Source organism: Leptonychotes weddellii, chromosome X, assembly GCF_054177405.1.
Source record: "Leptonychotes weddellii isolate Sample4059 chromosome X, ASM5417740v2, whole genome shotgun sequence".
In the NCBI taxonomy this organism is placed as follows: domain Eukaryota; kingdom Metazoa; phylum Chordata; class Mammalia; order Carnivora; family Phocidae; genus Leptonychotes; species Leptonychotes weddellii.
In genome coordinates, this window is record NC_138385.1 from 73888359 (window position 1) to 73905891 (window position 17533).

Consider the following 17533-nt stretch of genomic DNA (forward strand, 5'->3'; position numbering starts at 1 on the left):
GCTTCAGTTTTCTCACATCTAAAATGAAAATAATAATAGTTCCAACCTCATTAGGTTGTTGAGAGTGTTCAATAAGTTAATCACGTAAAGTACATAGAATCATGCCTGTCACACTGTAGGAACTCAGTAAAAGTTAACAGTATTAAAGCTATGGTAATCTGTTCCTAAGAGGTTCTGGGGCCCAGAAGAATCCTAAGGCTCTAGAGCTCTAGACATGCTTTTGTCTCTTAGCCACTCTCCAAATTATGGCGGAGGTGGGGTGTGGCTAGTTCACAATTAGACTGGCCCTTTAGAGGACATTCAAGAATGGTCTGACCCAGGGCACCTGGGTAGCTCAGTCGGTTAAGCTTCTGCCTTAAGCTCAGGTCATGATCTCAGAGTCCTGGGATCAAGCCCTGAGTTAGGCTCCCTGCTCAGTGGGGAGTCTGTTTCTCCTTCTCCCTCTGCCCCTCCCCACTCTTGTTCATGCTCTCTCTCTCTAATTCAAATAAATAAATAAAATTAAAAAAAGAAAGGTCTGACCCATTATGACCACTGGTGTGGACTCAACCCTATTCCTCCAAGATCACTGTAGAGTCTTCTGGAACTACTTCAGACTCTAAATATGGACACTAAAAGAAGAAATGCTGAAATATGAAGTGTCACTGTAATTCAAACCACATGGTCAGTGTGGGTAGAATGCTAGCTGATGGTTGAGCAGGATGGTGATACACTCCAGGTAATGCTAATGGAAGTTGCACTTGAGGAAGATATAGATGCTGAATGTGGATCACGGGTCATGGTTCTAACAAAGATTCTGGGGGCGGAAAGGTCCTGCATTGGATTTCTGGTCAGTGAAGAGAAGTCCCACAGTATTTGATAAATACTTTCTAAACACCTGCTATGCACTGGGTCTGTTGTAAGACAATTATTTCCACAAAGATTTATTGAGCGCCTACTACCTACCAGCATACTTCTAAGTTCTAGGTATATAGCAGTGGATAAAATAGGCCCAAACCCCTACCCAAATGGAAGTTATAGTTTAGTGGAAGAGACAGACTACCAATAAGGTAAATAACTAAAATATCGAGTATGATAAATAGCAGTCAGTGCGGGGAGGTAAAAAAAAAAAAAAAAAAAGAAGCAGGGAATGGAGCTAGAGTCAAAGATGGAGTAATGATGGCCTTTTGGATAGACCAAAGGAGGTGAAGGAGTATGTCATATGGATATTTACAGAAGGAATATTTTGTTCCGAGGAAAGAGCAGATGCAAAGGCCCCAAGGCAGCAGTGTGCCCGGGATGGTCAGAGAATGTCAAGAAAGGTTTGGGGTCTTGAGTGGTAGGAGATGAGGTTAGATATGGGGTGACTGACCAAATCATGTAGGGCCTTGCACATTATTTTAAGGACTTTGGCTTTTACAATGTGGGCTAGGAAGCCATTGTAGGGTTATAAGCAAAGGAATGATATATTCTGCCTATGTTTGATGGGATTACTTTGGCTGCTGTGTTTAGAATCAAGATGAAGGAGGCAAGGACAGAAGTAGACCAGTTAGGAGGCTATGGCAACAATCCAAGTGAGACATAACCATCCCTTGGGTCAGAGTTATAGTAGTAAAGCTGGTGAGAACTGGTCAGATTCCAGATCTATTTTGAAAGAAGATCCCTCAGGATTTTCTGATGAATTTGCTGTGTAGTGGAAGGATGAGAGGAGCCAAGGATGCCTTCAAGGTTTCTGGCCTGAATTCCTGGAAGATTATAATTATCATTAACTGATTTGGGTGGTGTGAGGGAGACTTCAAGAGGAGGAGGTTTGGAGAAGAAGACCAGGAGCTTCGTCAATTTACACGTGAAATGCCTATTAACATCCACATGGAGATGTCAGGCAGGCCCTTGGGTGTATACATCTGAAGCTCAGGGGAAGGTCTGAGATGGAGATATAACTTAGGGAGTAGAGTAGAGAAATCTAGGAGATTGAATGAGATCATCGAGATGGTGAGTGTACCCAGAAAAGAGAAGATGTTCAAAGATGAAGTCCTGGGGCTTCATTTAAAGGTCAGTGGGATAGGAGGAAGTAGCAAGGGATGGAGAAGAAGCAACCAGTAAGGTAGGAAGCAAGCAGGAGAGTATGGTGTCCTGGAAGCCAAGTGAAGGAAATGTCTCAATGGGAAGAGTGATCAGTTCAGTAAAAGGCTGCTGATCTATCAAGTGAAATGCAAACGTCGAATGGACCCCTGGATTTAGCAATATGGAGGTCATCCAAGCTGTGTAGTGTTAGGGAGGAGTGAAGAGGAATGACCTGGAAGAGATAATGAGGAGGAAGGACCAGTGATATGAAAGGTCTGGGAGAGAAAATGGCTACCATTTGAGGAGGCTGCCAGGGAAGCAGGGGCCTCTGAGGAAACGTAAGTTTCAGTTAGAGCAAAAAAAGTGAAGGGAAGAGTCAAGGAAGTGTAAGGGGTTATGAGGAATTTGGCTGATGATTGATAGAGGCTTGGCAGAAAGTTCCCATTCTTTTAGGAGATGGGACAGAAGGAAGGGAGATGGTTACAGAAAAGGCAATGTTTAGAGCCATAAGGAGACTAGAGGCCAGGGGATAGGGGATGGCTGGGAACCCTAGATTTCTTCCGGTGACTGACATGAACAGGAATATAAGACATATGTTCCAAAGTAGACTGTACTAGTAAATGTCAGGCAGTTTGAGAGGAGTGATGGGAATACATAGAATCTGGGAGCTACTGCTTGACTCCTACCGATGGAGGATGAAGTCTGCATAAAGGAAACCTTGCTCCTTCTAACATGTGGGCTTCCTCTTTCTGATGGAGGACTAGGGACTAAAGGAGGGGTGACCTTACATTGAACTCACAGGAAATCTCTTGACCCCTGGGGATGGTCGATTGCCCAGCCAATGTAAGAAATACTCTTTCAGGCATGAGTGCAGCCATTGTAGCCCCTGGCATAGACCTCCCCCACTTTAGCTGGTGACGGTTTGTCATCACTACTACTACCGGGTAGCCACTTTTGCCCAATCCTCACTCCCAGGCTTCTGTGACCAAAAGTCAACCCAGAACCATTCCCTCAATCACTGGATCATCTCTATTTTATGGGAACGTTTCCCGTGGTTGTTCTCTGCTAGCTTTGTTCCAAACGTGTCCAAATGTATTTTCATGTGGCTGAAAGTGTTTAAACATTCTGACATTTCAATCATGTAATACAGCTGAATGAACTTCCATAGTATTTGGCACAGCAGTGTTGTTCAATTCTTTTCTGACTGTGATCGCCAAGCAGGAACCTAAGAAGTGGCAGGTACTCTCTAGGGAGATACAGAAGGCATATGTTGGCTCGTGATTGCAGAGCACCGTTGATACAAAGATGTTCTCTTGAGTCCAGTGGCAAATGGTGGGCATTATTTTGCCTGAAAATCAGAAGAGACTCCGAATTTGAGAGGTCTGAAGCCTGAGGACCCTCCTACAACTTTTTTTATTTTTCCCAAGATGTTTCCCCGTGCTTTGCGGCTGATTCTCCTTCTTTGAGCTTCAACCATATCATCAACATACTGTCAACATAGCAACACATAAAGTAACTTATCCAAACTATATTAGAGAACTTACATGCGTCTACCACCTACTCATTTAGCAGTTAAAGGCCTGGAAGTATATTTTCCGATTTGATGATCGGGGCAAGGTATCATCACCTTCATTTTACAGATGAGCAAATTTCTCTGTCACTCCTCAGGTGGAATTTATTTTCACAAAACTATACCATTTATTCATTCATTCATTCATTTATTCGGTACACCCTTATTTAGCCCTCATAAGGGCTCTTCAATATTTTCATAGCCAATACTTCTGCTTAGGATTTGAACATTTGAACATTTTAAACAAATGGCTACTGAATTCTTACTTCTGTGACACTCCTTCAAGAACTATTTTTAGGAGGATACAAAGATAGCTAGAATATGGACTCTGCCCTAAAGGAGCTCAAAGTCACATTTACAATATTTACTCTGAACTTCTCAGAAGAAGCCCAAGCTGAGATGTGTATCAGTCCAGCAACTTTTCTTGGTGTCTGTCTCACTTAAGGTAACCCTAGATGCTGCAACATACAAATCCCAACATATGTAATGCTTCAAACACAATAGAAGTTTCTTTCTTGCTCGTGTGAAGTCCAAAATGGGTGGTCCAACTGGTGGGCAGCAATCTTGCAAGTAGCGATTCAGGGACCCAGACTTCTATGATGTTAGACCCATCTTCAGCATGTAGCTTCCAAGCTTGTTGGGCTCATCTGCATCAAGCCGGTAGAATGGGAAACAACATGGAGCGTAGCATGTGGGAGGTTCTTATGGGCCAGATGTGAAAGTGGCACACAACAGTTCACAATTCCTTCTATTGGCTAAGACTCAGTCATGTGGCCACACCTAACCTCAAGAGAGGCTTGAAAATGTGATCTAGCTGTGTACTCAGGAAGACAGGAAAAAAGGTTTGATGAGCAGCTGCCGTTCTCTGCCATTTAGTGTGTAGGGGTGTGTGTGTGTGTGTGTGTGTGTGTGTGTGTGTAGCTTTGGGCATGAGAGGGTTTATCTGGGGCAATATGGACATAAGTAGGGCAGCAGAAAGCTAGGCAGGTGCGTTCCCCGGTAGGCTTCGGAGGTGTGCTGAGAGAGTGAGTTATGGTCATTTCCAAGGTGTATCTCTTCCTCATGAGGGGGATTCATGTTTGAGTGAGGAGCGTGCAAGAATCCTCCAAGATGGGGCAGCTTTGCTTTCACTTCAATTCTTCTTGTCCCTGGTGCATTCATTCTTCTGAAGTTCTGTTACCCATATGATTAATCCAATGATCTCCTGCCCTCCAGCTTTGGTACTACCTCTGGCTCCTGAAGGCTTTTACAGAAAAGACTTTCCTTGACTCTTCTGATCTTGGATCACACGCAGTCTTATCCTTCCGATCAATCTAAGCCTATGTGCTTGTGGGACAGAAAGAAATACTTAAATTGAATTCTGTCATATGTTTGTTAACAGGCTTGGTCCGTTGGCTGATCACACAATAATAGAGTTCTTTCTCAAGTTCTAACAACTCATTACTGTCTCCGGGAAAGCCACTTCCTGTTTCTGTATCTCTAGTTCTTCTTCTGGGGGTGGGGGAGAAATGACATTTTAGACATCATAGCTGTCTTGAGGGCACAGAGTGGCTTCCAAATAAACGCTGTCGACATACTAGCTTTTGGTAAAAAGTGATTCTGAAGTCCTCTGCAAATCCCAAAATACCAGCCAAAGGTTCCTTATTGCTGAGTCTGTGGGCACTTCCAAGTTCTGGCTGAGGGGAAAAAATAGCCTCCTCACACTTTTTACTTTGTAATTGGATGTTAAAATAGAAATTTCTGCTGAGACACTAATAGATACCAGAAACCAAAGGGACTTGTGAGATAAACTTTCCTATAGGATTTAAGGAAAGAAATGGCAAAAACCCAAAATTATGAGTTGCGACTCACTCACAACATGGGGAAAAAGGGTTGAAGGCTAGAGTTTAGCAGAAGATTTTTTTAGATGTTATTTATTTGAGAAAGCTCTGTCGAGAAGGCAGGGAAATACTTCTCTCTTTACCTCAGATCATGAGAGAGGAGCTTCGGTGCAACCATTTGGCGGGATAATATGTGTTGCCCATCGTTCGAGGGGAGACGCAGTAGATGAATGTCTACTTCATACCTGGAATGGATAAACTGACTGCTCTAGTGGGTGGCTGCACTGGGTGGACCAAGGACCAAGAGTTCTGGAATCTACTGGAGAGGAGGATGCATAAGTGTTTCCTGTGAAACAGATTTGGACGTGTGTGTGTGTGTCTCTGTGTGTGTGTGTGTCTGTCTGTGTGTCCGTGTTCGACTGAGAGAGAGAAACAAACAGCAGTAGGATCAATTTAGGAACTATCCAGCGGGCCCACTTAAAACAGTGAAAAAAAATCTTTGGAGAATAAAGCTGACAATAAAGCCAAGGGGACAGCCAGCGACTGAGAAAACAGCAAAAAGATGAGACAGGAGAAAGTCCATCACCTGGGGCAAGAGGACTGCAGGCGACAGAGCCCCAGCCTTTGGTGGGGGGGAGACATTCCAGTTACAAAAGGCCTATCTCCCCCCCTGCCCGCAACTACATACTTTTCCCTCCTCACACACCAGGGGTGGGAGGCGTGCAGGACCAGGTGAACAGCTGGGGGAAGAAAAACAAAGAAGCACTATTTTTTATCCAGTTCAAAAGCTGACCATATCTCTCCCCACCCTATCCCCTGCTCCAGGCTTCCTACCAACATCAGGTCATGTTCAAAATTTTGATCATCGCACAGACCTGGAAATTTCAGTTCCTAGTAATTACCAAAAAGAGAACGGGTTTTGGACTGAAAGTGATGATAAGAATTTTTATTACACAAACAATGAATCATGGAACAGTGCATCAAAAACTAATGATGTACTGTATGGTGACTAACATAACACAATAAAATAAAAAAATTTAAAAAAAGAATTTTTATTACCTAAACACTCCAGAAAAGAAGTGGGGCTCCGCAGGATTTTGTCTAGGGGCTGGGAAGGAATTATCCTTCTGAATAAATGTAAAGGAGTAGTAGGAGACAAAAAAATAAAGTTGCCTTGTATTTATGTAACCACATGGTGACAGCCCCTTTGGAATGCATTGGGAATGTTCATCATCCCCCTCCATGACACATATCCTGGAAGGAGGCAGATGACTGTTTTTCTTTTATGGACATATTAAATGCCTCCCCATGTGTATCGTATCCCTTTTCCTCACCCCGATCTCAGAGGAAATGGAGACACCCTCATTTCCATTACCTGTACTTCTTATTTTACACGCAATGCTTCAAGGCATTATTTTGGAGTCGATTTCTAAATTTTGAGATGCTTAATTAAATAAATGCATGCAAATTCCAGGTGCATTTTTTTTTCTGCTTAAACACATACCCACAAATTTATTGCTTCAAAATTGTGCTTCGCTCCAGCATTTAGCCATAGTTGTGAGCATATTAGCATTGCACTCTGGAATGGCATAATCATTTCAGCATCAGGTTCCATTTCAAAAGATACTTCAGATGCCAGGAGGTCTCCAAGGGCTTGATTTCCTCCCTCTCCTTATTTACTTATTTTCTTTCTTTGTATTGCAGTAAAATTCAAGGCTTGAGGAAGAGCTAGCTCTCTGAATCCCAGGCTGGGAGTAAATAATTCAGCACAGTGTGGCACAGAAACTGCTTCCCTCTGCCTCATTTTTTAAAAACTTGTGTCTGTGTGGATTCAAGATCCTGCTGAGTGCTCTGATGTAGAGCAGGACAGATGTCCTGGCTGAATCAAGAGATACAAACTCAGTGAGGTGTAAGTCGCGGGACGATGGGCCGTTCTGAAACTTGATGGAAAATGACACCACTTTGAAGCTTCTGTTTTTCAGCGAAGTAAGCGCTATTAGGGGTCTTTTGCAACCAGGTCAGAGCAACAAAGAGACATACTATGCAAAGCCGGGGCAGTGCTGTCCAGCTACTTCCCTTGCCTACTATGCTCCTCTTTTGCTTTTTGGATTGACAGCTCGGAGTCCTGGGTACACACCATTAACCGGTTAACTTCCAACTGCTATGTTAGCTGTGCAATCCCTACGTGGGACTCGATCCCAGGACCCCAGGATCATGGCCTGAGCTGAAGGCAGACGCTTAACTGACTGAGCCACCCAGGCACCCAAGGTAATTCTTTTAAACAAACATGTTCTATGGATGGGGAGTGACAAACCCGTGCACAATCCTCATGTGTCTTTCCTTGCCCGCTCTGGTCAGGGCCACTGCAGTGTGGACAGACATGGAAGATGTTCTAAGTTCTATACCATCCTTTGAACTCATCTCCGTGCCTCCCATCTGCCCTGTATCACACCAGCAGCCCAGATCTCTCTGCATCCCATTTTCAGGTATTGCTCCCTGTTCAGAAATCCGCAGCGGCCTCCCAATCGGACAGCCACAAGGCAAAATGTCTCTGCCTCATCCTAAGCCTCTTTCGTATTCTGGGGAGAGAAGCTGGTTGTTTATTGTCCCAACCCGCTTCCTGCTGATCCGTGGATTGGTGGTACCTGCATTTGGCCACTGAAGGCCACAGCTCTTATTGGACACCCTCCTATAGCTACAGCAGTTACTCTTGCTCTCTTTTTTTCAAAAATTTTTTAAAGATTTTATTTATTTGACAGAGTGAGAGAGAGCACACAAGCTGGGGGAGCAGCAGAGGCAGAGGGAGAAGCAGGCTCCTCGCTGAGCAGGAAGCCCGACACAGGACTCGATCCCAGGACCCCAGGATCATAACCTGAGCCGCAGGCAGACGCTTCACTGAGTCACCCAGGCGCCCCTCTAGCTCTCTCTTCAGGTTACTTAACCACTCTGTCCTCTTGAGCCTCTGCGCTACCTTCTTATCCTGGGGTACTTGACTATCGCTTGGTAGTTCTTTCTGGTAAGCTCACTCCACTTCCCCTTCTGACTGTGCTGTTTTTCGCCAGCAAGCCCTGTGCTAACAGAGGAATCAGGAGTTCTGGGTTCCAGACTTGCCTCTGTCACTTTCTGCCTTGCGTGACTTTGGATCTTAAGTATCTGAGTGCCCTTGAGCCCTCTATTCATTATCTGTTAATGGGAACAGTAAAGCCTATGCAGCACGCCTCATAGGGTTGCTAGGTTAATAAAATTTAGTTTTGTGCTAGAAAAGATACTGTTTTATACATGTGGAGAACCCCATAAACGTCAGGTTTTGTTATTATCGCATTAGAAGAATCTTAGTGAGACTCAAAAAACACATTCCCAGAAAAGGAAAACAGCAACAACCAGGAATAGGGTCACAGAAGGAAGTAGACAACCCAAGAGAAACATCCATGCCACTTATAAGTCACTTATGTCAGTGATTCATCTGGGGCCATCCTCACTCAGGGTCTCAAGCACAGGGCAACCCTGTGTGTGTTGCCATAGCAACTGCCTGCGAGAATCTGGAAATTCCAGCAGCTTACAATATCAATCATCATGAGAAAAGGGGTCAGGGCAAACTGCAAAAAAATGTATATCACGGAGACCACAGAAAGAACTACAGTAGAGACGGTCTGTAGAAGTTGTTCTCAAAGTATCTGCCATGGACCTGCAGCATCAATATCACTGGGAACTTATTAGACATGCAGAGTCTTGAGTTATACAAGGGTGTGAACAGAGGGAGGTGGGGATTGTAAGAGCCATGTGAAAAGAAAGTCTTCTAGAGTCTGCCCTCTGGCCCCCATGATTATTCATGTCTCTCACATGGGAAATATCTTTATCCCTGTCCAAAGGTTCCCAAGAGTCTCATGGTGTTAGAGCATCAGCTCAAAGTCCAAAATCTCATCATCTAAATCAAGTCCAAGTATGGAGGAGGCTCCTGGGTGTACTGACGCACAGCTCTGGGGCTACAATTGCTTTCCATCTGTAGGCCTGTGAAACTAACGAGACACATTATCTGCTCCCAACATGTCCAGCATATAATGGTGAGATGAGCACAGCACAATAGCTGTAGACATTCCAATTCGAAAAGGGACAGAATGGAGAGGAAAAAGGAGTCAGTGGTCCACAGCCGTTGTGAAATCCAGCCAGGCAAATAGTGCGAGTTACTTGATTAGATTTCAGGGTGGGAATCATTCTTCACGGCTCTCAGCTCCACCCTCTTGGGCTCTTGGTTCTGTGTTAATCATCCTTCCATTTTCATGGAAGGTAGCCTGTGTTTGTCACTTAGTAGTTTTATCAGCCTGCTTCCTGCCAGTGTAATTTTGGGGATCCAACAGCCTCTCCATTTCGTACTCTCTTTGTCCTTTTCAGCTCAAGCTAGCAGTGTTTATTACGAAACAATCTTCTCAGAAACCTTCTGGGTGTTCCATGGATTTCAAAGGGGTTTACTCCATTAGACAAAAGCCACATCCACAGATTTTTTTTTTTTCAAAACAATCCCTTCTCTATTTGGACCTCCTGTTGAGAGGGCATAGAAGCTTTCTAGAAAGGACCCTTTGTATGACCGAACACTCTGACTTCTTGACCTTTCTGATGTTTTAGCAAAAGCTTGTAGGGTTACACTCTTCCTAGACCCTCTTTGTCTAGACCAAGCTGTCTTAATTTTAGCATCTCTTTGCCATCTGAAAAGACTGCATTTCCAAAATCATTAAGCCCTCTTTCTTTTTTTTCTTCCCTCAATTTATTTCTCACCTCTCACATTTCACTCCAAGCAACAAGAAGAAACTAAGCAATACCGTTAATACTTCACTGGCAAATCTCCTTAGCTAGATGACTGAGTTCATCATTTCTAATATGTGCTTTGCCCATAACAGCAGGAGATCCTTTTTCTGAGCCTTCTGCCCCTACATAACAAGGATTCTCCTTCCTTCCATTTCCATTACCATATTCCTCACTTCATCTGAGGCCTCACCAACAGCATCCTCCAACCCCACACTTCTACTGCTTGAGGCAATTTAGGCTTTCTCTCTAATGTTCCTCCAGATTCTTCCAGAGTTTATCTACTGGTAAGCTGCAAAACCATTCCCACATTTCTAGGTATTTATTACTGCAACATCCTACTACTTGTACCAAAATAAGTTAGTTTTCTATCACTGCATAATGAACTACCATGAAATCAACAGCTTAAAACAAGATTCATTCGTTATCTCAATTTCTGTAGTTCAGAAGTTATAGTATTGCTTAGTTTGGGCTTCTGTTCAGGGTCTCGCGAGGGTGAAATCAAAGGATCAGCCAGGAGTCAGAGGGTTGAGTGCAGAAGAATTTGACTCCAAGCTCCCACAGGTTACTGGAAGAACTCATTTCTTGAGGCTGTAGGATTCATGGAAGCTTGCTTCTTCAGCGCCAGCGAGAGAAAGAGACGGCTAGGAAGATAGAGTCTTATATATTGTAACATAATCATTGGGATGACATCCCTCACCTTTGCCATAATTTATTGATCAGAAGCAAGTCACAGATTTCACACACAATCCAAGGGACAGGATTATATAAGGACATGAACATAAGAAGATAGAGATTTTTGGAGTCACCCCAAAATCTGTTTGCCACACTGACCTTTTTCAAAATAAACAGAACAAACAGAATTTTTAGGGGAAGAATCTCTTCACATTAAGAACATGTGTAAATTAAAACCCAGGAGCTCACTGGTGGGTGGGAAGAGAAAAGCAATTAAGTATGGAAATAAAATGTTTTAAAGATTTTATTTATTTATTTGAGAGGGAGAGCGAGCAAGAGAGAGAGCATGAGTGGTGGGGGCGGGGAGCAGCAGAGGGAGAGGGAGAAGCAGACTGCCCGCTGAGCAGGGAGCCCGACATGGAGCTTGGTCCCAGGACGCCATGATCATGACCTGAGCCGGAGGTAGACACTTAAGTGACTGAGCCATCCTGGTGCCCCTGGAAAGAAATTTTTTTTTTTAAAGTTTCACTATAGATTGCTAAGAGAGGTGTGGAGGATCCTTTGCTAATAAAGATGATGCAGAAAGAAGGGAAAGATCCTGAAGGATAAACCGGTTAGGGAAAGATATGTAGGTGAGTTAAGACTTAAAATGTACTTCAGATAGTGGATAGTATTTAGAGATGAAGAGAGCATTTCATTACGTAGTGAAGACGCGAAAACTAGTCGGAGTTGGTAACCAGCATGGAACATAGAAGGGACAGCTGGGAGACTAAAGTGATTCAGTGTTCTCTAACCGTGGCTATGCATTAGAATCACCTGGAAACTGGGCGCCTGGGTGGCTCAGTCGTTAAGCGTCTGCCTTCAGCTCAGGTCATGATTGATCCCAGGGTCCTGGGATCCAGCCCCACATCGGGCTCCCTGCTCCGTGGGAAACCTGCTTCTCCCTCCCACTCCCTCTGCTTGTGTTCCCTCTCGCGCTGTGTCTCTCTCTGTCAAATAAATAAAATCTTAAAAAAAAAAAAAAAAGAATCACCTGGAAACTTTAAAAAATACTGATTTCCAGGCTAATCCCAGGTATTGCATTTCAACTGGTAGGAGGTGAAGCCCAGCAGTCAGTGTTTGATAAAAGTGCTTGAGCTAGTGGCATCTTGTCTTGAACTTGTAGCCTCTGAACTGTGAGAAAATCAGTATCTGGTGTTTAAGCCAAAAAAAACAAAAAATAAAAAATAAAAGTGCTTGAGGTAAATTTAGTGTAGAGCAGGGCTGAATGCTACAAGACTGAATGAAAGAGCATACTCCTGTGAAACGAAGCAGTGGGTCATATTATATCAAATAGGATGAACTGTAGGTTTTGCATATCACCTAGGACATAGAACAAAACACTAGTTTAGACTCACCCCAGTTCCTCATAATCATAGAACACAGATGTGTCAGACATTTCTGATGCCCATTTCAGATCCTCTTTCTCTGATCTGTTTCATTTTGTTTTCTTTTCAGCTGTTGTGGTGACGGGAAGTTTGATGAAGGCTTTCTTCCTCTGGTCCCAATCAGAGTGCCCCGCCTCCCAACTGAAACTGATGCTTCTCTCCTTGGTACTCTGCCCTGCACCTTCATGCTGGCTTGCACCCTTCATCCTGGCCTGCACAAACCAGAAGTGTAGGCTGGAGTAAACCTTTGACCAATGGGATCCAAGAACCAGTGGATAAATCTCTTCCTCTTTATCTGTGCACTGTCCCTAGTGGAGTCCTTGAGTGCTTTTTATAGTGGGGGTTGAGTGCCACAAATCTAGCATTCTGTTGCATTTAACAACAGCGGGCTTAACAGCACCATTTTATGTTTGTTCTACTTCAGCTGTCCCTCTCCTGCTTCCTGGAATAGTATCTCTGATAAAATACAAGCACATAAGCTTCAGGAGCCTTAGGCTGAGCTTTCTGCCAAACCCAAGTTACAAACGTAGGTACCTTGCACTAGATCATTTTGGAACTTATATTTCTGTCGTAAAAATTATACTTAAAACTTTGTTTTCACATTTAAACACTTCCGACATTTTAAAACATACTACTATGTGAGAGAAATCTTAAGTAATATACAAATCATAAGTAAATACAATTGGTAGAACGTCACAATATGTGGAGAAGACATTTTGAAAAGGGACAACAGAGGGAATGTAAAGCCAGCATGCTGCCAGTGCTAAGAAAAGCTAAGTAACTGCAAATAAAACAATTACTTACAAAAAATTACTTGTTTTTAACAGCTTTATTGAGATATAATTGACATACAACAAACTGCACATATTTAAAGAATGCTATTTATAATTTTTGACATATGTAGATATGCATGAGACCATAATCACAATCAAAATAATAAACCTCTCCATCACTCTCAAAAGGTCTCTTGTGTCACTTTGGAATAGCTCCCCCATTGCCCTCTGAGCTCTAGCCTCCCTTCCCTGGGAAACTTATGATCTATTATCTGTCATTATAGATTAAATTGCATTTTCTAGAATTTTATTTAAATGAATCATACAATATATATACTCTTTTTTGGTCCAGCTTCTTTAATCAACATAATTACTTTGAGAGTCATTTATGTTGCAGTGTGTATCAATAGTTCATTTCATTTTATTGCTGAGTAGTATCCCATTGAATAACTACATCATGATTTGTTTATTCCCTCACCAGCTGATGGATATTTGGCTTATTTACAGTTGAGGGCTATGTTTTAAAAAGTTGCTGTGGACTACCTGCACAAGTATTTGTATGGATGTATACTTCTTTTTTCTCTTGGGTGATTGCTTAGGGTGGAATGGCTGGGTCATATGTAATAGATGGATATTTCACATTTTAAGAAACTGCCAAAATGTTTTCCAGTGTGATTATACCATTTTACATTCCCATCAGAAGCATATGAGTATTCCAGTTCCTCCAAATCCTCACCAACATTTGGTATGGTTTATCTTTTCAATTTGAGTCATTCAAATAAGTATGTAGTAGTATCTCATTGCTGTTTTAATTTGCCCTTCCCTAATGACTGATGAAGTTGAGCATCTTCTCATGTGCTTGTTTATTGTCACCTATTTTATTTTATTTATTTATTTTTCATTTATTTTTTATTTTTTTATTATGTTATGTTAATCACCATACATTACATCATTAGTTTTTTATTACTGTCACCTATTTTACAGAAGAGTTTGTGAAGAATTGGTATTATTTCTTCATAACATGTTAGAATTCTCCAGTGAAGCCATCTAGGCCCGAGGATTTCTTTTGAGAAGGTTTTTAACTACTTATTTATTTATTTAGAAAGATTGAGAACAGGGGAAGAGACAGAGGCTGAGGGAGAGAGAATCTCAAGCAGACTCCACGCTGAGCATGGAGCCCAACGCAGGGTTCGATCTTGTGACCCTGAGATCATGACCTGAGCCGACTGAGCCACACTCCACTACATATTTAATATTTATTTATTTTTAAGATTTTATTTATTTATTTGAGAGAGAGTGAGTAAGAGAGAGAGAGCGCACAATTGGGGGGATGGGGAGAGGCAGAGAGAGAAGGAGAAGCAGGCTCTCTGCTGAGCAGGGAGCCCAAGGCAGGTCTCCATCCCAGGACCCTGGGATCATGACCTGAGCCAAAGGCAGATGCTTAATCGACTGAGCCACCCAGGTGCCCCTACATATTTAATTTTTAAAGTAGATATGTAACTATTCAGATTATCTATTTCTTCTTGAGAGAGTTTGGTAGCTTGTGTCTTTCAAAGAATTTGTCCATTTTATCTGTTATCAAATTGATTGGCATAAAGTCATTTGTAGTACTCCATTTTTATCTTTTTTATATCCATAGAATCTGTAGTGATGTCGTCTCTCATTCCTAATGTTGGTAATTTGTGTTCTTTCTCTCTCTCTCTCTGCTGATTAGTCTGGCAAGAGTTTTATCAATGTTATTGATTTTCTCCAAGAACCAATTTATGGTTTTATAATTTTTTCTATTGTTTTTATCCTGTCTAGTCCATTGATTTCTGCTCTAAACTTTCTTTTTTATTTTTACTTCTCCCAATCATTTTTTTAGTTTCTTTTTTTTCCAAGTTTTTAATTTAAATTCCAGTTAGTTAACATACAGTGTAATATTAGTTTCAGCTGTACAATTTAGTGATTCAACACTTCCATACAACACCCGGTGCTCATCGCAACAAATGCACTCCTTAATCCCCATCACCTATTTCATCCATCTCCCCCCACCCACCTCCCCTCTGGTAACCATCGGTTTGTTCTCTATAGTTAAAAGTCTGTTTCGGGGTGCCTGGGTGGCTCAGTTGATTGAGCGACTGCCTTCGGCTCGGGTCATGATCCTGGAGTCCCGGGATCGAGTCCCACGTTGGGCTCCCTGCTCAGCTGGAGGGTCTGCTTCTCCCTCTGACCCTCTTCCCTCTCGTGCTGTCTCTCATTCTCTCTCAAATAAATAAATAAAATCTTAAAAAAAAAAAAGTCTGTTTCTTCATTTGTCTCTTTTTTTCCTTGTTCATTGGTTTCTTAAATTCCACATGTGAGTGAAATCACATGGCATTTGTCTTTCTCTGACTGACTGATTTCGCTTAACATCATACTCTAAAACTATGGAACACTTCATGAATTTGTGTGCCATCCCTGTGCAGGGGCCATGCTAATCTTCTCTGTATCATTCCAATTATAGTATATGTGCTGCTAAAGCAGGCACTCTTTTTCCAGTTTCTTAAGGTTGACACTGAGGTCATTGATTTGAGACCTTTCTCCTTTTCTAATATAGGTGTTTAGTGTTACAATTTTTCTTTAAATACTGTGTAGTGACATCCCACAAAAAGCTGCATTTTAATTTTTATTTGGTCCAAAATACTTTTTAATTTCTCTATTTCTTTTTTGACCCATGAGTTTTTTAGAAGAGGACTATTTAATTTCCAAATATTTGGGGATTTTCTGGAGATTTTCCTATTATTAATTTCTAATTTAATTCCATTGTTGTCAGACAAGATGCTTTGTAGGTCTGAACACTTTAAATTTATTGAGAGAACTGTTTTAGGGCTCAGCATATGCTCACCTTAGTAAATGTTCCATGTGCCCTTGACAAAAATTGCTGTCTTTGGGTGGCATGTTCTAGCTAAACATCAATTTGGTCACTTTGGTTAGCATTGTTGTTAGGCTTTTTTCCATCCTTAGTGATTTTCTGTCTACTTGTTCATCAATTATTGAGAGGGGGATATTGAAATCTTTTACTGTATTGGTGCATTTATCTAGCTCTTCTTGACATTCTATCAGTTTTGTTTCATGTATTTTGAAACTCTGTTACTAGGTGCATAAATATTTTAGATTTTTATGTACTCTTGATAAAGTGATCCTTTATCATTGTGAAATTGTGTTCTTTATCCATGGCAATATTCTTTGTTTTGAAATCTACTTTGTCTGATATTAATATTGCCACTAAAGCTTTCTTCTTTTTTTAATATTTATTTATTTATTTGACAGAGAGAGAGAGCACGCACAAGCAGGGGGAGCAGGAGAGGGAAAAGAAGGCTCCCCGCTGAGCAGGGAGCCTGACACGGGGCTGGATCCCATGATCCTGGGATCATGACCTGAGCCAAAGGCAGACGCTTAACCAGCTAAGCCACCCAGGTGCTCCTAAAGCTTTCTTCTTATTAGTGTTAGGATGATATGTATTTTTCTATCCGTCAAAGCTGTTTGTGTATTTATAGTTGAAGTATTTTCTTGTAGGCAGCATATAATCAAATCATACTTTTTATTTTTTTTAATTTTTATTTATTCATTTGTTATTTAAATTCATATAATTAACATATAATGTATTATTGGTTTCAGAGGTAGAGGTCTGTGATTTATCAGTCTTATATAATACCCAGTGCTCATTACATAAAAATATGGAACACTTCACGAATTTGCATGTCATCCTTGCGCAGGGGCATGCTAATCTTCTCTGTATCATTCCAATTTTAGTATATATGCTGCCGAAGTGAGCACCAAATCTTACTTTTTAAATCAAATCTGATATCTCTACCTTTTAATTGGGACATTGAGACTATTTACACTTAATATGATTATTGGTACAATTAGGTTTAAATTTATCTTCCTGCTATTTTATTTCTATTTGTTCTGTTTGGTCTGTGTTCTCCTGTTCCCCATTTTCTGCCTTCTTTTGGATTAATTGAATATTTTTATGATTCCATTTTCTTTCCTGAGTTGACTTAACTCTTTGTTTTCTTATTTTAGTGGTTGCTTTAGAGTTTATAGTATACAACTTTAACTTATCGCAGTTTACCTTAAAATGATACACCACTTCACATATAGTATAAGAACTTAATAATAGTATATTTCTTGCCTCCCAACTTCTGTATCATTGTCATACAATTTACTTTTATAGAAGTTATAAACACCAAACTACATTGTTATTATTTTAAACAGTCCATTGTGACTTAAAAATCATTAAATGACAAGATAAATATAAATTTACCCATGTAGTTACAATTACCAGGTCTCTTTATTTCTTTATATAGATTTTTTTTTGAGAGAGAGCATTTTCTCCTCCCAGTTTTTTTAAAAGTTTTATTTATCTAAGTAATCTCTACACCCAATGTAGGGCTCGAACGCACA

General features: G+C 41.3%; 2 non-coding genes across 2 annotated transcripts; both read right to left on the minus strand.

Annotated features, from left to right (window-relative positions):
- Positions 1-15507: 15507 nt before the first annotated feature.
- LOC115941989 (U6 spliceosomal RNA) lies at positions 15508-15614 on the minus strand. Its single transcript, XR_004076638.1, has one exon. It is a non-coding gene; the product is annotated as a U6 spliceosomal RNA (small nuclear RNA).
- A 1183-nt stretch (positions 15615-16797) lies between these two features.
- LOC115941987 (U6 spliceosomal RNA) lies at positions 16798-16903 on the minus strand. The gene has a single exon (XR_004076636.1). It is a non-coding gene; the product is annotated as a U6 spliceosomal RNA (small nuclear RNA).
- Positions 16904-17533: the final 630 nt, after the last annotated feature.